At 37.1% G+C, this 22,210-nt stretch overlaps 1 protein-coding gene across 14 annotated transcripts in view; it reads left to right on the forward strand.

Moving 5' to 3' along the window:
• LOC5578976 (putative uncharacterized protein DDB_G0277255) overlaps positions 1 to 22,210 on the forward strand; it is a 296,522-nt gene that overhangs the window by 137,461 nt on the left and 136,851 nt on the right. For 3 of the 14 annotated variants that reach the window (XM_021848803.1, XM_021848805.1, XM_021848806.1), the window contains exon 1: positions 17,182 to 17,385. The exons of 8 other annotated variants lie outside the window; for them this stretch is intronic. The gene's annotated coding sequence lies outside the window, so the exon portion shown is untranslated. Of the gene's footprint in view, positions 1 to 17,181; positions 17,386 to 22,210 lie in introns of those variants that run through there. 3 more of the 14 variants (XM_021848807.1, XM_021848816.1, XM_021848817.1) reach the window with 2 other exon arrangements.

Below are 22,210 nucleotides of genomic sequence, written 5' to 3' on the forward strand. Positions count from 1 at the left end.
AGTTTTGCAGATTGGTGTACTATCAATCGCATGATTGTTAATCCCACGAAGTGCTCTGTGATCACTTTTTCCAGAAAGAGAAGTCCAATCCATTTCAGTTATCAGCTCATGGGTGCTGAAATCGAACGTGTCGACCACGTGAAGGATTTGGGAGTGGTCTTAGACACGACCTTAACTTTTAATCAACATGTGTCTTACGTGGTTGGTAAGGCGTCACGTGTTCTAGGATGCATTTTTAGGATAGCTAAAAACTTTACTGATGTGTATTGTCTTAAATCACTGTACTGTTCCTTGTCACGTTCTGTTCTAGAATACTGCTCGGAGGTTTGGAGTCCAAACTACTCCAATGGAGTCGAGCGTATCGAGTCTGTGCAACGGCGATTCTTACGCTTCGCCCTCCGTAGGCTACCGTGGAGAGACCCTTTCCGCCTCCCCAGCTACGAGAACCGTTGCCGATTGATCGATCTTGAACCCTTGCACGTTAGACGCAATACTGCCAGAGCTTTGTTTATCGCTGACTCTCTGCAAGGTCGACTTGATTGCCCCAATATTTTGGAGCAAATCAACATAAATGTTGCACCCCGTACACTGCGCAACAACCTCGTGCTCCGCTTACCGTTGAGACGAACCAATTATAGTATGCACGGAGCTATTAATGGTCTGCAAAGAACATTTAATCGGATAGCCTCAGAATTTGACTTTGACACTCCCCGACGCACACTTCGCCGACGTTTTTCAAGTTTTTTTTGCAAACGCCGCTGGTGATAGTTGAATGTTTTGTGTAGTATTGACTTGTGTTCACTTTAAGTTTAATTTGACCTTTTGTTAGTATTAAGACTAGAATTAAGTTGACATCATTGGGGCTGTTGATTGCCTATTGATGTATTAAAGAATAAAGAATAAAGAATAAAGAATAAATCCTTTATTTTAATAGATAGAGTTAAAGTGTCTTCGACAACTCTTCTTCATTTAACAATTCCAACAACTTTGTTCAAGACACCAGTTGATTTTAATGACAAACAGAGAAAATAAAAATGTTATGTCACTTAGGAGTAAATTAATCAAAAATTTGTGAATGTCAAAAGTTGCTGCTTAACATATGCAGTAACTTTGCCGAATATAGTATGGCAATATTTTCACTCTTTGTTACTGAAAAAGCTTATGATCGTGATTTTTGGGTTTTAAACCACTTTGCTATGGCAGCATTTTGGCTGTGAAAATTGCCATGTCATAGTTATAAACTTACAGCAAGTACGAATCCAACCTAGAAGTTGCAGCGTGACGTCATGGTTAATTGATTCATAATATTGTGCTCTGCAAAAAAATCCATGGAACACGATTATCGGATTACTTGAATTTCAGAGTTGCGTTTGAATGGGTTACATGCATGCCCCTATTCGTTACTCACACTACTGTTTCTTAGGGTGCGGCTTATTTTTCTAAAGCTCTCAAAACCAAACATGTACTATTATGAATTCAAATCATATTAGAAGAGAAACCTCAAAGTTTGAGCCAAAAATTTTAACATTTAGAGTGGGCGCAAGCGTCTTGAAGGTAAATTTTCAAGTTATAAAAAATGGCCTTCAGTGAAGTCACCATAATTCGGTAATTTCTAACCAATTTTGAAGCTTTCAGAACCATTATCTTCAAAAGTAAATTTATGAAAACTTTATAGAATATCAAATTTGTGTAAAATCAAAACTAGTTTCAATAAAAAGTAGTTTACTCCAAATGTTTTTTTTTTTTTCATTTTACAAAAAAATATCATTGTTTGACCATAATTTCATGAATATTCAACCGATTCCAAATCTTTTTGCATGGTTTAGTAGCTTACTTAATTGTTTTCAAACTTTTCATATGCCACATTTTACTAAAAAAATGTTTTGACTAAGTTATTCAACAGAAACTGCACAAAAACATGATTTTTCAACTAAAAACGCCAGCTTTATTAAAATTTATGTCAGTTAAACAATATATTTAAAGCTGAAATTGGTTTTCCTCATTTGTTAAACCTTTGAAAAGGACTTGTCAACAATTTTTTAATAAACAATGTTTTTGCTCATGTTAAAAATGTTTTGCTCATGTTAAAAAATAAATGCACTGTTTAACTCGTAATTAAAACAAAATGCTTTATAAACACAAGTATAATAGGAAAAATGTAATTTTTGGTGGAAAAACTTAAAAAATCCAAAGAAAACATGAATGTTGCTAGTATCTAATCTACGAAGTATACCGTAACAACGCTAACGCTAAAAACTTTAAAAATCCAAAGAAATTCGATTTTTTCTTTAAAAAAAATATGTTGTTGGGTAGTTTTTGTTACAAAACTAAGGCAAAACCATTTTTTAGAAAAATGTGTTGTATGGAAACAACTATTTTTTGCTTCAAAAACATTTGAAATCGGTTGAGTATTTATGATGTTATGGTCAAACAAATATGAGTTTTTAAGTAAAATGAAGAAAAATTTCGAGAAAACTACTTTTAACAAAAATTGGTTCGATTTAAGACAAATTTGATGTTCAACAAAGTTTTCATAAATTTAATTTTGAAAATAATGATGCTTAAATTTTCAGAATTGGTTAGAAATTAACGAAGTTATGGTGACTTCACTGAAGGCCATTTTTTATAACTTGAAAATTCGCCTTCAACACGCTTCCCTAAATCTTAATATGTTTGGCTCAAACTTTGAAGTTTCTCTTCTAATATGATTTAAATTCATAAGAGCACACGAATGTTTGGTTTTGATAACTTTTGAAAAATAAGCCGCACCCTAGTGTCCATACGCAAAAAATCGCTTAAAGGTAACGCGAAATTGAAAATTCTACAGGCTTTTTTTACATTTTTTTTCTCAGTGTATGAGAAAATTAGAATAGGCCCTTTGCAAATAAATTCACTTATGATTTGACACAAATACATCATCCTCTGATTGCCTGTATAACATCAGGAGTGTTGCCAACATAGTTAACCTATTGAAAGACGTATATTTTATATGTTTCTCAGTATATTGAAGTTTATGCGCTACAATCTTCAGATAAGGAAAGTATTGAAAGACTCAATTATTACCAATGCATGTTTTGTTGCCTAATTCCAATCAATTAATTAGTCATGTTCGTTTTATTCTGCAAATTTAAATCGTGAATAATAAATACACCGCAATTGAATATGGTTTTCTGGCAACCTGGTCCCGTAATAAAAAGTGATTGCCGAGGAAATCAAAGTGCATCAATTTTAATTTGCGATTTAAAGCATACAAATTAAGTATTTTCGAGTGCTTTATATACAAATCAAAAGTTCAATAGTGCATAATTGATCGGTGCGTAGCTTTTGTGAAAAAATTGACATTGGAGTGGAGAATTGAACCTTTTAAAGTGGTGAGTTTTTGTAAGCTGTTCTTGTGTTGTTTTATTCGGCAGCTCACGAATAACGATAATTTCGTAAGCATTTATTTCATTTAATGATAAAACCCATGTTATATAATATTTTCGTATAAGATGTGATTTACATGGAAGATTATAGTTCAAGAAACATGTTGAGTACATTGAAGTTAGCTCTTGTTCCGTAGATAAATTTAAACAAGGACGATAAGTTAGTGCTGCCGAAAATACCCTCAGGGTGCCGAAGCCATCATTTACCCTAGTTCATAAAGATTGTTTTGGAGTGAAATTCGTGAAAGAACTTTTGAGGCCGCTTGAAAAAACCCTTCTTCTTCTTATTGGCATTACGTCCTCACTGTGACAAAGCCTACTTCTCAGATTAGTGTTCTTATGAGCACTTTCACAGTTATTAACTGAGCGCTTTCTTTGCCAAAGTTGCCATTCTCGCATTCGTATATCGTTTGGCAGGTACGATTATACTCTAAGCCTAGGGAAGTCAAGGAAATTTCCTTTACGAAAAGATCCTGGACCGACCGGGAATGGAACCCAGACACCTTCAGCATAGCTTTGCTTGGTAGTCGCGGACTCAAACCACACGGCTAAGGAAGGAGTGAAATTCGTGAAAGAACTTTTTAGGTTGCTTGAAAAAAACCCCTCCTTTTGATGAAAATCCTGGCTACGCCCATATCTGGATGCCCTCTCATCAACACAACCCAGTGAAAGATTGTTTCAAGTGAGTCACCACTTTTTCGCTCCAGTTGATGACGATCGGTGATGATCGTGGTGCTCGAAACGACGAAGCTGAAGCCCCGATGTGCTCTCCTTCTCACGCGCCAAGAGCACGAAGTGTTTTCGAGATGAACTACTTCCATCTCTGCAGCCAGCATCCCACAGTCCACACCGCGCAATGTCTAGAAGTGTCATTCTATGTCTGCGAGTGGTACCTATCTATCTATGCAGCGTAGGTGCGCAACGCATCAAATCAGTTTTCCTCTAACAAAACCAAACAATCTTCCACCATCGTCGACGTCGTTCAAAGTGCCTAGAAATAGTTGACTTAGTTAGAACGAGTGACTGATGTTTTCGAAATGTGATGTAAATATAGAACACGCATCTCGTCGTCGTCGCCAATCAGAACTGCAGAGCCTGAGCTGCATCATCAGACATTGCACCGCGCAGCACGCACCATCCTTTCGAAAAGAGCGAGCGCGAACTATTTCCGTACTCATCGCGTGACACCACTTGAAAGTGCAGGAGAAATATTCTGCTGTGCGGTTGCTGCTGCTGCTGCTAGAATTCTAGATGTGTGTTTTGTTTTCGCTGGATGCATGCAGTTCAACTAGCTCGCCGCTGCTGTAGATTCGACCGATACCGGAGCCATGGCTCCCCTCGGAGAAGATGACGAATGAAGATGATATAGCTACAGGGAAAACAGTTAAAAAATTAAAGTCCACTTTTTCTGTCCGTTTAAACTTTATCCCGAGTGGCGGAAAATAACTACATTTCTGAAATGCACACACTGATTGTGCACAGTGATCATAAATTTACCCACCTTGGCCGTTTTCCACATCAAGATTTTTTTTCGGATCCATTTTGGCCCTTAAAATACGTGCAAAACTTGGGCTTGATCAGTTTCGTCGCATTGAAATTTGTATTATATTTGTTTCGTATTTATTTATCTAAGCTTCCAATTTTATTGAAACCATGACTCTCTTTCCCGTGAAGGACAGGTGATCCACAAATTTTCGACGAATGCTGGCCAAACTAAATTGATACGATTAGCTCAATAAAGATTGGAATTAACTTATACGCTTACTTGCCTCATCATTGATTGAGAGGTCCACTAATTCAAATTATGTTTAAATGATGACAATCGATCATTGTTTTACGGTTCAAATAAAAATTTCGGTGTTGTAACTGCAATACATAAAATAATAATCACATTTCCACAATTTGGCACCCTCGTGACCCCAGTACAACCCGGAATTACTCCGGTATGATTCCGAGTTCAGCATTGTCCGTTTATGACAAATAACTATTACCCTTTTAAAGTCAACTGAAAGTAGTTAAAAAAAATCGAATGGAAATTGACGAAATGGCAGATATTTGAAAATTCCATGTCGGAGGTCGGTAACGTAAAGGTTGATAAAAATGATTGAATAAAAATCGCTGATTTTTTGAAACATTTCAAATATTACAATTGTTAATTTTTCTTTTCTGGCCACTGTAATTCAGCATACATTTGATTTGAATTTAGAGAATAATGACGGAGATCAATTCTAAATTGAAGTATTTTCTTGATCATATTCGATTTCAATAAATTCTTAATTACGAATAATTGAAAAAAATTCCTCCTATCATTCCTCAGATTATCCCAAGGGACTGACAGCACTATTCCAACTAACACGATGTTGGCGTAGCATTTGAAGGCTCAAGCCAAAGGCCCAAGCTGACAGCCAGCCTCAATGCACAATGTTGCGCAGTTTTGATGCTGGCTACGACAACATCACAATCTGGCAATCCCTAGGATTATCCTGACTTTTCAGTCAGTAATTAATATCGAGCTTCATTTTGAAATTCTGGATTTTAATGTTTCGTTTCAGCCCAATCACTGAGAAAAACAAATAAAAAAATAGGGGGAGGATTGGGTTGGCATGACCTTTCACAGTTCGGGTTTACCGAACTGGCGTTTAAGCCGAAGGTTATTCGAAAGGGCAGTTCATTGAAGAACTTGCCGGTTTTGCGGACATTGTTCTAAAATTTGAGGTTTTAAAACACGTTTGATTTGATCCATTAAATCTCACTCACGGTTTGCACTATTTCCGCTCCGCAATCTACAAACTGGAGAAATCCCTTGTAGAATATCTGGAGCAAGCCGTGGAAGAATCTCGGAAAAAGTATTCGGAATAATTCCTGGACGAATCTCGAGATAACTACTTGGGGATATCCTTGTGTGTATTCGTGGAGGAATTGTCGGAGAAAACTCTAGAGAAATCACTAAAAAAATATCTTGAGTAATGCTTGAAGGTATTATCCTACACACCAAAAAAATTTTAGATTTTCACGTGACGTTATTTTAGTTTCAATCATGCAAAGCCATCTCTCATGTATTCTTCAATGATAAAACCTATAAACACATCTATTCTATCTAACATTGTTACCAAATTCCATTATATTGAACGCAAAACGTGCTCTCTCAAAGAATGTTGCTTGCAAAACGGCTCGGTTTACATGATTTTCCCGCTGAAAATTAAATCATAAATAATGCACATGGAATGACAAGCCGTCGATCCATCCATGTGCATTATTTTTGGCAGAATATTCAGCATGGAATCATGCAAACTGAGCGATCTTGTTTGCAATTTCACTTTCAAGATGCAAGAAAGCATGCAATATTGGCGAATGTTGCATGTAAGATCATGAAATGTTTCAGTTTCACTCAAGATTGCAAGTATTTTCGAATGCAATGAGACAGTTTACAGTATTTATCGTTGATTATTCAGTTATAATTCGTTTTACATGATTGTCATGAAAATTTACGCGCCAAGTAAATTTGAGAATTTATTGCTGTGCATGACAAGCCGTCGATCAACCCATGTGCATTATTTTAGACAGAATATTCAGCGTAGGATCATGATAAACCGAGCATTCTTGTTTGCAATTTCACTTTCAAGATGCAAGAAAGCATGCAATATTGGCGAATGTTGGATGAAAGATCATGAAATGTTTCAGTTCCACTTAAGCTTGCAAGCATTTTCGAATGCAATGAGGCAGTTTACATTAACTATCGTTGAATGTTCAGTTGCAACTCGTTTTACATGATTATCATAAAAAAATATGAGCCATGTAAATTTGAGAATTTTTTGCTGTGTAGTGTAACTTTTGGAACAATTCCTGGAGAACGCTTTGAAGATATCTGTGTAAGAATCTTTGTGAAGATTTTCCTAGAGGAATTCTTGAAGGCGTCTCTGAAAGATTTTTTAGAGAAACCTCTGAAGGAATACAAGGATAAATCGCTTGACAAATGGAGACATCCCCGTAAAAATCCAGAGTATTCCTGAAACAAATCCTAGAGGGATTCTTAAATAAATTCCTGGAAGAATCCTGTTAAAAATTTTCTGGAGAACAACTACCGAAAAGCTAAACATTACATATAATTTGCAATTGGATTAGATGGACAAATTGATGTGAAGATTTGCGAAAAAGTTACACGTCTTCTCAGTGAGAATCGAACTCACGACTCCCCGATCTCTAGTTGGGGCGCGTTACCACTATGCCATGAGAGGACTCATGAACGCAGAAGTTAACTTGAATTCGATTTCAGCTCAATAATCACGTGGTCCTTTTTCGCAAAGTGCACCTCTTTCGGAAGAATTAGATGCCCATCCAAACACAACGCTTTCTATGTATATCCAATGCCTAGCCCGAGAGCGCATTGTTTTTTAGGTACACACCCAAAAAATCTTAGATTTACACGTAACGTTATTTTAGTTTCAATCATGCAAAGCCATCTCTCATGTATTCTTCAATGATAAAACCTATAAACACATCTATTGTATCCAACATTGTTACCAAATTCCTTAATATTGAACGCGAAACGTGCTCTCTCAAAGAATGTTGCTTGCAAAACGGCTCGGTTTACATGATTTTCCAGCTGAAAATTAAATCATAAATAATGCACATGGAATGGCAAGCCGTCGATCCAACCATGTACATTATTTTTGGCAGAATATTCAGCGTGGAATCATGTAAACTGAGCGATCTTGTTTGCAATTTTTACTTTCAAGATGCAAGAAAGCATGCAACATTGGCGAATGTCATCATGAATTGTTCCAGTTTCACTCAAGATTGCAAGCATTTTCGAATGGAATGAGACAGTTTACATTATTTATCGTTGATTATTCAGTTCTTCTTCTTTTTGGCGTTACGTCCCAACTGGGACGAAGCCTGCTTCTCAGATTAGTGTTCTTATGAGCACTTCCACAGTTATTAACTGAGAGCTTTCTTTGCCGATTGACCATTTCTGCATGTGTATATCGTGTGGCAGGTACAAAGATACTCTATGCCCTGGGAATCGAGAAAATTTCCTTCACGAAAAGATCCTCGACCAGCGGGATTCGAACCCACGACCCTCAGCATGGTCATGCTGAATAGCTGCGCGTTTACCGCTACGGCTATCTGCACACCAAAAAAACCTTAGATTTACACGTAACGCTATTTTAGTTTCAATCATGCAAAGCCATCTCTGATGTATTCTTCAATGATAAAACCTATAAACACATCTATTGTATCCAACATTGTTACCAAATTCCTTAATATTGAACGCGAAACGTGCTCTCTCAAAGAATATTGCTTGCAAAACGGCTCGGTTTACATGATTTTCCCGCTGAAAATTAAATCATAAATAATGCATATGGAATGACAAGCTGTCGATCCATCCATGTGCATTATCTTTGGCAGAATATTCAGCGTGGAATCATGTAAACTGAGCGATTTTGTTTGCAATTTCACTTTCAAGATGCAAGAAAGCGTGCAACATTGGCGAATGTTGCATGTAAGATCATGAAATGTTTCAGTTTCACTCAATATTGCAAGCATTTTCGAATGCAATGAGACAGTTTACATTATTTATCGTTGATTATTCAGTTATAATTCGTTTTACATGATTATCATGAAAATTTATGCGCCAAGTAAATTTGAGAATTTTTTGCTGTATATACAACAAAATGTTTGTTTAATATATTTTAAAATATTTTGAACCCTTACTTTTTGCTGTTAGCTTTATCAATCCAAACAAGATTTTCACCTTTTTCTACCTTTTCATCAGACTTGTTTTAGGACTTCACAACACATTAAATATATCCTTTATAAACTATCATTTGTCAGATTATCCTGACTTTTCAGTCAGTAATTAATATCAAACTTCATTTTGAAATTCTGGATTTTAATGTTTCGTTTCAGCTCAATCACTGAGAAAAAACAAATAAAAAATAGGGGGGAGGATTGGGGTGGAAGACCTTTCACAGTTCGGGTTTACCGAACTGGCGCTTAAGCCGAAGATTATTCGAAAAGGCAGTTCATTGAAGAACTTGCCGGTTTTGCGGACATTGTTCTAAAATTTGAGGTTTTAAAACACGTTTGATTTAATGGATCTACTCACGGTTTTGCACTATTTCCGCTCCGCAATCTACAAACTGGAGAAATCCCTTGTAGAATATCTGGAGCAAGCCGTGGAAGAATCTCGGAAAAATTGTTCGGAATAATTGCTGGACGAATCTCGAGATAGGGACGTTCCGATATTGCAAAGTATCGATATTTCATTCGATATGATCATCGAACCAAAGTATCGATACCACCGATATATTGATTCAAAATATCGATATATCGGAATATCATATGATATATTTCAATGGAGCAAAATTCCTATATTGCTTAGTGAATTGCCGTTTAGTTTCTTAAGTTCGACAAAAAAATCTTTGAATACTTAAGATTATTGCTGTTTTAACCGACATTCACATAAACATCTTCTGTTAAGGTGCATTCTAGTGCAATTCGAACGGAAGCTGCTTGTTTAAAAAAAAAAAAAAAATTATATTTTGAGAAAATCCTACAATTGTTTATCACTTAGAGCATGTAGAGGTCTCTGCAACTCTTGTGCACCCAATCAGATCATTAAACAATTATTAAATTTTTAGTAGAAATCTATAGAGTTTATATGCTGGGTGTAAATAGTTATCCAGTTTCCTATCCCTCAGCCCCTCAACTTTTGCAAGGACGTGGTCAAGGCAATTCCTGACTGCTGAAGGATGCGTCAATTTCGTCTAATCTCAATCGCAAAAATCTCAAATCTATGTCTATGATCAATGACGAGGCAACCTTGATACAGCGGTCTAGGACTGTACCACTTACGAATGCTTATTGCCTATGCTAGTGTTTGTACTAAAACCCTACAATTGTTTTCCATATATTAGTTTACGATACATCGGAAGGAAATATCGATATCACGAAATATATTGAATAGGAAATATCGATACCAAAATATCGAATATCGAAAGGAAAATATCGATATTCCGATATATCGGAAGTATCGGAACATCCCTATCTCGAGATAACTATTTGGGGATATCTTTGTATGTAACCGTGGAGGAATCGTCGAAGGAAACTCTGGAGAAATCACTGTAGAAATATTTTGAGTGATGCTTGAAGGTATTATCCTAGTGTAACTACTGAAACAATTCCTGGAGAACGCTTTGAAGATACCTTTGCAAGAATCTTTGTAAAGATTTTCCTAGAGAAATTCTTGGAGAAGTCTTTGAAATATGTACTAGAGAAACCTTTGAAGGAATACAAGGATAAATCGCTTGAAAATCCATAGAGACATACCCGTTAAAATCCGGAGTATTCCTGAAACAAATCCTAGAGGAATAAGAATAATTCCTGGAAGAATCCCAATAAATATTTTACTGGGGGAATTTCTAAAGGAATCACTGGAGACAGGAACTCCATACGAAATCTCTAAATAAAGGAATTTTGGTAGAAATATCCCTGCAAAAATTCCTGAAATAACTATTTAAGAAATTCCTGGATGAATTGCTGAAGGTAATCCTGAAGACCTATCAGAAATGGCCCAAAATGCAAAATGCGAAACTCTGGCGAAAGCCCTGGTAGAATCCCTGGAGATAGCGCTGTAGAGATTACGAGAGAGATCATTTATCTTGGAGAATTTTTCTGTAAAATTCCTGGAGGTATCTCCGAATGAATTCCAGGAGAAATCTTTGGAAGACTCTCCGGAGACATTTTGAAAGATTTTCGAAGAAATCCCTGGAGATTTTCCTCAAGGAACACCTGGAGCCCCATTTGAACTGGTCTGACAATTTCGATTACTGTCAAAAATCACAATAAGCTGAGAAACAGGCACTATCCCGGTTGGGACGTAACGCCAGAAACAAGTAGAAGAATTTTGTGTTTGGTTTTAAGCATGGTATCTGGATATAACTATATGATGGTCTAAAAATGTCTACACCACACCCCATCGGAAATCTAGCTGATGCTCTTGTAAATTGAAATGAAAAACCATGAAATTTGAACCGTTTGTATGGTTCATGCATATAAACTATTTAATTTGATATGCACCAGTTCCTTCTGAAACGGGTTCCAGGTGCCGCCCTTGTGCCCAGAATGGCCATACTCACAAAAAATGCCCAGAGTTCTATTTTAGAGTTCCATATCTTTCATATAAAGCTAAAAAAACGAAAATTGGTTCAAAAATGGATTTTTAGAGCGTTTCAGTCATGGCTCATTTTTAACCCTTAATGCATAAAATGTAAGTGTTTTTTAATGCATTAGCAAGGTTAATGATTCCTGCAGGAAACTTTTTCAGCTGGTGGAGAATTGACTATATGGTGTAATCAATTATGCTTTTCGGCTACGCAGTCTTAATTTTTACAACGGCTTATTTATTTTCCTGACGTTTCGACACAGGAATTGTGTCTTCCTCAGGGGGTAAATATTGTTGTCGTTTGTAGTCCTATGTTTTGTTTAATTTTAACTGTCAGGTCGGGATATTTTAGGTACATGACTTAACAAAAATAATTATCTTGTTAACACAGTTTGTACTAGCAATGGCGCAATTTTGCTTCTTTACTGACCACACGTTGGTCTATCCTAGATAGATTGACTATAGGATAGACCAAAGCGTGACCAGTAATATGTGGCAATTCTTACAAGGATTATTCCAGGGATTTCTCCAGAAAAATCTCTACAGTATTTCATCCAGAAATTTTCCCAAGGATACTCCAGGAATTTTCCTCAGGGATTTCTCCATAGATGACTATCTGTCTTTGTCTCCCAGGATTCCTTCAGCAATCTTCCCAGATAATCTGTCTGAGATTTTTCCAGCAATCTGGAATTTCTCCACAGAGTACTTACTCCAGAAACCCCATTTTATGGTTCCTCCGAAAGTTGTCTTAGGGATTTTTTTTTTTTTTTGAATTTATCCAGAGATTTTCCCGGGTATTCCTCTAGAAACCTCGGCAAGAATCTCCAGGTATTTTTCCAGAGATTCTTCCAGGATTTTACCCAGAAATTCCTATAGGGATTCCTTACAAGTATTCCTCCAGGAATTTATTTAAGCATTTAACCATAAATTTCTTCATGAAGGGAGTTTCTGCAAATAATCTTGAAGGAATCTCTGAAAGAAATCTTGGGACTATTTCTGATGAAATACCAGGAGGAATTCATTATGGAATCACAGGAAGAATTTCTAGATGAATTCTTGGAAAGATCCCCGAAGATATTATTGAGGCCTAGAACAATTCTCTAGATAAACTTCTAGATAAATCCCTGGAGGATTTGTAAAAATAGTCGTGTAGTTGTAAAAATCCATAAAGTACTTCCGATTTTGCCAATGCTATATCTAGGAGAATTGCTGGAGAAAATTCTTGAGGAATCCCTTTAGGAAGTCGTGAGGTAATTTCTTGTAGAATCCCAGGAGAAATTCCTGGTGGAATCGCTACAGGAATTCCCGGTAGAATTTCTGAAGCGCTATTTGAAGAATCCCTGATGAAATCTCCAGAATAATACATTCGGAATTTCAAGAGGACTACCTGGGGAATACAGTGAAAGCATCCTCGAAGAAATTTCTGGTGGAATATCTGGAGTAATCCTAAAAGAAGTTGTTCTAGTGTAACCCCTGGAGAAATCTTTCAGTTTCTGAAAGAATTTATGGAAACATATTTGAAGAAACATCATGAGGAATCGCTTGAAAAATACTTGAAAAAATCTTGGAGGATTCTTATTAAAAATATTAGCGAAGGATCATCAATTCCTCCCCTTTCCCTCATTGGTCTGCATTCTGACGTGACAGGAGCCATTGTTGCCTAAAAATAGAAGATCACCAGCACTTATACATTGAGGGTGTCTGTTAGTCCCAAAAATTCATTCGGTTGGTTCCTTGTGTAAGCGCAGCTGATCTGGTGATACTGGAGTAGCAACTACGGGCGGTTTATCAAGCTCAAGCTCAAGCTCATCAATCGGCTAACAGAAGTCTATGAACAGTTATGAGTAAAAATAAATAGTTTTTACTATACTCAAATTTATTTTACTACTACAGTGATACCTCCATGAGTCGATGTTCCATGACTCGATATCGACTCATGGAACCATACTAAAAACATAATTTCATGGTTACTATGATGGTCCCTAGAAGCAGCTTTCCAAAGAATTGCTGTTTCATGACTCGATATTTCCATGAGTCGATGGTCCCTTAAATATCGACTCATGGAGGTTTCACTGTATTTTTATGCTCTTATGCAATTAAATTCCAATTAAAAAAAATGTCATCGTTTTAACTCAAGCTCGAGACGAACTTTGAATTTTTAAATGGTTTACATTCGGAAACTAATAGGGAAAGTGTACCAGTTATGGTCATAGTGGTTCCCTATTTGGCCATGTGCAAAATTTGCACAACTTTTACATTTTTCATGTTTTTGAATGTTTAAACTTTTACTGCTAAAACACAAAAGATTTTTCAAAATGTAAAAGCATTCAAGATATCACGTATGGCGACATAGGGAACCACTATGGTCATAACTGGTACACCTACCCTAGATGAAATAATTTTAAATAAATTTCGAAGTAAATGTGGTTAGTTAGTTTTACAATCCTTGGGTAAGACATCCCCTCTGACCCCCCCCCCTTTCTAGGTAACGAAAAAAAAACGTGGATACGATGGGTCCAAAAATGGCCTCAACCGGAAATTTCAACCTGCAAATGAACTAGAAGGTTGTCTTCGGCAAAGATATTCACCTTTCTGACGGTGAAAAGTCTGATTGGGAATTCATCAGCTAGGTGACACTGGTAAAAATAAATCTTCAATCTTCTTTATCTCAAGATGCTTATCAGCTAGAAGGTTGGTGTCTTCGGCTAAGCCGTTCAACGGATCTTATGGAGAAAATTCTGATCAAAAATACATTCACTAGGTGGCACTAGTGACAATTTTTCTTCAATATTTTGACTACGGTTTTGAACAACCATTTCAAATTTTATTAGCCCTCATTCAACTGAATATCGTAGTGGAAAACACATTGAGGTAGAGAAGATTTAAGATTTATTTTACTAGCGCCAGCTAGCAGATAGATCCCAATCAGACTTTTCACCGCCAGATAGCCCTTGATCTGCTGAACAGCTTTGCCGAAGACACTAACCTTCTAGCTAATAAGGGTCTAAAGGTACACACAATTGAAGAAAACTTGTTACTAGCGCCACCTAGCGGATTTTGCATCCCCAAATAGCCTTCAATCTACTAAATCTTTGGGGTTTATTCACAAATTTCATAACGTCAAAAATGGAAATTTTCGACTCCCACCCACCCCCTCGTAACGCTTTTTGTATGAATATTTTACAAATTTTGTATGAGCCGTAACACCACGAGGACACCCACCCACCCCCTTTAGCGTTATGAAATTTGCGAATGGGCCCTTGCCGAAGACACCAATCTTCTAGCTGCTAAAGATCTTGAGGTAGTGGAAATTTAAGTATTTTTTTTACTAGCGCCACCTATTGGATGAATTTCTAATTAGACTCTTAACCGCCAGACAGCCTTTGACCTGCAAAACAGCTTTGCCGAAGACACTCTTCATGGTCAGATAGTTCGTGATTTGATGAACAACTTTGCCGAAGACATCAATCTTTTAGCTAATCAGGATTTTGAGATTTACATGAATTGCATTATTATTAGAGTTTACATGAGTTGCATTATTATTAGAGAAACATTAAATATTCTTCGTGAAATTAATTTCAAAAATCTATCAACGGTAACTTGCAGATCTACCATTGTGATCTTCCTGCATAAAATGTGATGATCACTTTGTCAAAAGATTAACAGAGGCCATTTCAAAACATAGCATATACATATATGATACGTCGCTATAATTAAAATATGTGTAAAAACAAGTTATATGAAGCATAACCAAAAAAAACATTGTATTTGTAGAAAAAGTTGCACTCAAACATTTGAATGGCTTTCCACTAGTGATCAAGGCTTGTAATTTGCCAGAGTTTTTGCCTATGGACACCCAATACAATTCCATTAGATTTTTCAATCGAATTGATTAATTCCTCATAATTCCATAATTATTATTTAGTTTTCGAAGAGTAGGGTAACTTGTTTCTGAGTATTATCATGCTTTACTGTCGTAAATTAATGAATGACCAAAAATAAAGATTTTGAACAAGTTTTTGATAGGTAGCGTTAGGTAGCACTATGTGAGGTAGCGTAAAAAATGTATGTTTTAGTCTCTTTTGATCCCAGGAAACCAAATTAAAACCGCAAAAAAAATTTCTTCCATATGATTTTGAATGAAACCCCGTTTGATGGTACTTTTTTTGATTGTTTTAATTCCATAGGACAGTAATAAAATAATATTTTTAATGAAAATCAGGACATATCTCTAAACATCAAAAACACATCAGGACGGCTCAAATTAATTCCAAAATTTGGACATGTCCAGCTAAATCAGGATGGATGATATCCCTTATATCATACGGAATTCACGGTGTCAGGTAATTAGGCTGAAGTACATTTGGCCGAAGTACAATAGGCCGAAGTTTGTTAGACTGAATGGGTTATTAGGTTGAACTTCGTTAAACCTTAGGGATCATAAGGCTCAAATCATTGGACTGTTCCTTCTTTTATTATAGGCCATTCTTTCTTCGTTTTTCACATAATGTACTCCGGCCTAACGACCCATAACTGGAAGTAACGATGATACCTTATACCCAGGAAATTAAATAAAATGTATATTAAGAAAATTGGGGGCGTTCCTTAGCCGAATGGTTAGAGTCCGCGGCTTAAAAGAAAAATCATGCTGAAGTTGTCTGAGTTCGATTCCCGGTCGGTCCAGGATCTTTTCGTAATGGAAATTTCTGTGGGCATAGAGTATCATCGTTCTTGCCACACGATATACGAATGCGAAAATGACAACTTTGGCAAATAAATCTCTCAGTAACTGTGGAAGTGCTCATTAAACACTAAGCTGAGAAGCAGGCTCTGTCCCAGTGAGGACGTGATGCCAAGAAGAAGAAGAACATAGAAGATATTAAGAAAATGTACTAAATCGACCGAGAACCGAAACCAAACACCTTGCTTTATAGTCGCGACCGTTATCACAAGACTAATATTATTCGAAAAAAAACTCTTATCGCCAACCTTCAGACGTTTTGGCATCCCTCATAACGTACAAGACAAAACTGCCAAAAATACGCAGGTTCCCCCAAGTACCATAAAGCATAATAAATTTTGATGCTCTTTTTAGCATTTCCTTCTCCATGGTTTCCATCCTCTTTCTCGGCAAAAGCATACACATATGAGTATTTTCAAACGTGAAACAAAAACACATCACTCTCACCGAACCGGCACCCCTCATTTTCTACCATACACATCACAGCATAGCAGTGCCCTCTTCCTACCGCTTTCAGAGTGAGCGCCTTTTCCTGTGGCAGCGTTTGGAGAGCATACCATACCATCTCACTCGACACCGATCCGAACGAAACCTCTCAACATCGGCACAAGACGGTCCGGTGCCCTATAGAAGCTCTCTTGGGGACTTCCTCCTCCCCCATTCCCCCAGTCCTCCTCACCTGGGTCGTCATGAACCCCTCATCGTGGATCATCACCGGCTGGCTATGATGATCGTAAAACTGCTCGAAAAACTTCCTGCTGCCCCTTTGGTGGAGCAGCAGCAACGCTCAATGATGATTAAACCGGCAGGCAAGCAGGCAGGCAACCAGGCAGTAGAGCCGAGGCAGATGAAATTGCTTCAGTAATCTCGCGACTTCAACACTGTCAAGATCAACGAGCCTTCGCCGTGCTGCGTTTGGTGGACGAAGAAACGCGTCCGGAATGTCAAGTGATCGAGGCGTTTGCTGAAGATTTGCAGTTTTCGTTTTTGTGTACTGCACCGACCGACCGGCGGATCCTCGCGTTAATCGCCGCCGCAGCTAATCGATACGAGTGGGTGCTCCTTTTGTGTTCTACTTACTGTAGATGTTGGTGACATACCTATGAGATTAGAGCAGTCGATCGTGACGCACCGTGGATTATTCGGAGGATGTCACGGTTCAGTTGCTGCCGGGTTCCCGTTTTGGTGTTCAAACGCAACGCAACGTGCAAAACTCCTCGGCGATGGTGGTGGTTCATGATCCGAGTCTTCCACAGCCGTTGATTTGGGCGTTTGCTCTTATAAATAGTGATTTGCCGGAGTGCAAACAAGTGCCAAGAAGAACAAAACGTGAAGATTAACGGCAGTGCGGAATCAAGTGGCACAATTCGGGGAATTGACTCAGTTACCCAAATGGGGGACTATAGCCGGAGACGTTGACAGATATCCCCCGCCATGTGTGGGTGGCAACTTGAAGAGATCAATTACCCACTCGGGCACGATTTTTGTTTTTGTTTAGTGCCGTTGTCGTCGTTGTCGAATGTGTGCAAATGCGATTATTACCAATTGATGATGATTGATGAATGGTCACGTTTGAAGTTTTGAAGTAGAAGTTTAGGCTTCTTCGGCGAATGAAGTGCTTAGGAATTGCAACGCCGTGATATGTGTGTGTGTGCTGTGGTGGGAACGAGAGCGACTCAAATCAACGCCAATTAGTGTGCCTCATGGGGGCAAACTAGTGAAAAAATTAAGCGAAACTCGAGGCGGGATCTGTACTGCCGATCAACGCATGATTGTCCTATGTTTTAAAATGAGCAACTGAGAAAAACGGGATTGAAGATTTTAATACATATGTGGTTTGTATTGACAAAGTTTACAGCAAATTAAAAAAAAATCTTTTCAATAGTAAGCGAAATGGAGTGTTCAGCAGATGGTATTATCAAAAATATTTCAATTTCCCTACAAAATTGACAGTGGGCCTGTTATGCCTAGAAATACGGTGTTTTACGGTATCTATTAGCCAATTTTATACTGAGCATACTGCTAAGTAGCCCATAGTAATCAAACTACAAAAATCTTAAGTACCACCCTCGAAACTTGGTCCTTAAGATTTTTTGAAGTTACTGAAAAAAAAGAGCGTAGTGTGTATGGAGAAAATCTACTACATATGTGGACGTTCTGGCTTATTCATGATCATTAATCAGATAATGGTTTAACCTGATAAATATTTTATTCGAGGTTGGTATCTATCTATCTAATGTCTATGTGACTATCTCGGGGATGGGGTTCGATCCCTGTCCTCGAAGAGAGAAGTATGTGTACTGACAGCTACACTAGATCCGTCCTCATTTTTAGATCTCAAATCATAATAATAAACAATATGTGTTGGCAAAGCCGTATTAGTGTTTATCATTTTCCCGGGATTCAGCTTCCAGGGATATTTTTCGCATCCATATTGTGACTTTTCAAGAATTCTCGACATTCCAGGGAATTCACAAATAAAAATTCACAAATAAAATCTGTTAGGAAAACTGTAGTGTTTTTACTGGTTTTCCAAACACTTTTCCGTTGGCTTCAATTTTTTTTTGTCTTTATTAACCTTCATCCAGCCAACACACTTTTCACATGCATAAAACACATATGGTCCAGGAAACTTGGGAATATGGTCCAAGTGGTTCTGGAGTTATTCCGGACTGTTTTGGGGGACAAAAATTGGCCACATCATCCATTCAACAGATATCTCAAAACCCAAATGAGCTAGAACGTTGGTGTCTTCGGCAAAGTTGCTCAACAGATCAAGGGCTATCTGGCAATAGCAAAGCTAGTTGAGAGTTTCTCCGCTAGGTGTCGCTAGTAATACAGTTTCTTCGATCTACTACACTCAGAATCCGATCATATCATTCATAATTAAATCATAATCATTTTTGTCATTCATCATGTTTACACCGAGTCTAGTTTTGAAAGTATACATTTTTGACATAATAAGTAAAACTGAACAAGTTTAACGCGTGATAAATTTGACCAGTGTGTAACGCCAGCCCTTGGCCGTCATCATTTTTTTTACCACACTGTCGGTTTTGTCGAGGTGATATTTCTATTGAATATTTGCTGCTGGAAACTCGTGTGGCTCGAGCAAGGAAATAAACTTGAAACGTCATTTATTCCTGAACGATATGAGGAAAGCAAAGGTGAGCCATTTTCAATAATTGTGGCCCTACAGGCATCGACTTTGTAGAAGATAGCTCGTAAACAATCTAGAAGCACAATTCCGTTAATCTGAACACAATTATATTCAAGTTAAACATTGTTCTTTTAAACTAGTTAGTTAAGATTATTTTCAGAGTGTATATTTCAAGATCCTGACGAGCTACAAGGTTGGTGTCCTCGGCATAGTTGTTCAGCAGACCAAGAGCTATCCAGCGGTTGGGTGACAAAACGTCGAAAGACAAAACGTCGGATCCCAAAAAATCGAAAACCAAAACGTCGAAAGGGCAAAACGTCTAAAAGTAAAAAAATGAAGGAAGCTAAATTGCTTGGAAGAATGATTATTTTCCGAAAGAATAAATAATTCATTATGTGCCACACTTCATAGCATATTTAAAAATAAGTCTGGCAAACAACGTTGAAAATTCGACGCTTTCGACGTTTTGTCCTTTCAACGTTTTGGGATTCGATGTTTTGGCTTTCGACGTTTTGGCTTTCGACATTTTGTCCCTAAACCATCTAGCAGTAACAAACCTAATTAGGAATTTCTCCGCTAGTAACAAATTTTCAGTACACAAACAATAATTCTCATATCTTATGTTCGAGATTTTTCACGCTTGAGTTGTACCTTACGCAGTTCAATAGCCAGCTGGATCATAAATTTGGTTTATTTGCCTTTTTTCTCTCATATCCTTATTTTACTATCTTCAATTTTTCGGGAAGTTCTGAAAATTTCAACAAAGTCCATCGAGAAACAAAAAAGTTATGCACATTTTAGTGTGTTTTTTGCATGTGAAGTATGTTGGCTGGAAGAAGGTTAATGGCCCTCGGGCCACCACAGTTTATGGCCCCTCACAAAATACGACTAAAATAATTATTATTGAATATTTAAGAATTATTAGAAACCGGTGGAATGGTGCCTACTTTTTGAATCATATAAAAAAAATATAAAAAAGGAGGTCCTCAATTTAAAATTAGAGTATAATCCTTTGGCTTGTTTAGTACTCTTTCACATGAATCTTGAATAAAAAAAAATATAATTGATCACTGCGGTGAGCATATTTCTTTAATTTTAAAGAACAAACACCGTTTTGTCTCAAATTTCGAACAGACTCATATTCCGAACACTCGGTTTTTATATGGCGATTTGGTTGAAATGATTCACTGAAATATGTCATCATAGTTCGGAATATGGGGCAAAACGGTACGTACAAAGTAAGGAAATCCAATTTTTATATGATATATTTCAAATAAAATATATTGATTTACGATTGAGGAGCCTAAAGTATGTGAATACGACATTTTTAACGATTTTGAGTTAGGTATACTGAAACATTGTACTTTTTTCAAGCTTTCTAACAGTATTTCAAGTGATTTTTCCGCCTCAAAAAGTATCAGGATTTCTAGAAGATTGGCTTGTTTTTTGGCTCTCTTACAATTTGTGCGTAGTAGGGTAACTGTTCCCTTAGTTGTGGGTGTTCCTATAGTTGCGGTAATGCCGTTTTCACTGATTTTATTATATAAGCCACAGAACCGACACTGCCAATCCACGTATTGGCTTGTTGATACACGGAATAGTTGAAAAGAGCGTTCAAATAGCTTTAAAACTGAATATATATCCTTAGAATTGCTACAATTTTTCTTACTTGTACCACAGATACTTGTATCAATAGTTGCAGTTAAGTGTTCCTATAGTGGAGGAACCCATAAGAAAACCACTGATACCGCAACTATAGGAACATATATTGGAAATATACCGCAACTAAAGGAACAGTGTCCAATAGTGGAGGTATTAATTTTCACTGACATGCCGTAGATTACTGCGATGAAATCATTTTTCTCTTCAAGTCAATGGTCGTTACTTCCCGTTACAACATTAACATATACATTAATTGCGCTTCTTGAATTTAGGTGGTTAAATGAAGTTCAATCGTGCTTAGTACCTCCACTATTGGTACATCTACCCAATAATATTGCTGAAAAACTTCTAAACCGTTTTTGTCAAAGGCAGTTTAAATCTAACTTCTAATAACTAGAACCTTATCCAAAACATTAAGATTTTTTCTGAAATTATCTATATTTTGTCTCATTCTAACAATTATCATCAAAACTTTGCAGAAACAAATCTCTACTTTTAGCATAGATAACAGATATTTAACTACGATTATAAAACTGTGTAAGACAAACATTTTTAATGGCAATACAAGTAGCAACACCGTGGTGGTCCCATGACGATGTCAGTGGTGAGTATGCAATATTTCAAGATACTGATATTCAACACTGTTTGAGACAATATGCTGTGAGGCGGCGCTAGTGATTTCAACGTGTTTCAGTTTGAATATTTATTGGTTCTTTCCAAGAATTCTCGGCATTTCGTGGGAAAACCTCGCTTGTCATACACAGCATCAGTGTGGCATTTCTGATAACCTTCCGATTGTCGCTCGATTTGTTTCCTCTAGATTCAGCTTGTTGTGTGCGATAAACGAAGTTTTTTTTTTAAATCTTTGTCTCATAAAATACAGTACGACAAAATAAATTGAATAAAAACCAAAAATTCTATAGGAATTGTTTGAACAATATATAGCGGGAATTTCTAGCGAAAACTTAGGCTTAAATCATAACACATATTTTCAAGGAATGTCTTTGGCTTCTCAGATTGATGGCAGAAATTTACCAGGCAGAAGAAGTCCAACA

Source organism: Aedes aegypti, chromosome 3 (assembly GCF_002204515.2).
Source record: "Aedes aegypti strain LVP_AGWG chromosome 3, AaegL5.0 Primary Assembly, whole genome shotgun sequence".
NCBI classification, from domain to species: Eukaryota; Metazoa; Arthropoda; class Insecta; order Diptera; family Culicidae; genus Aedes; species Aedes aegypti.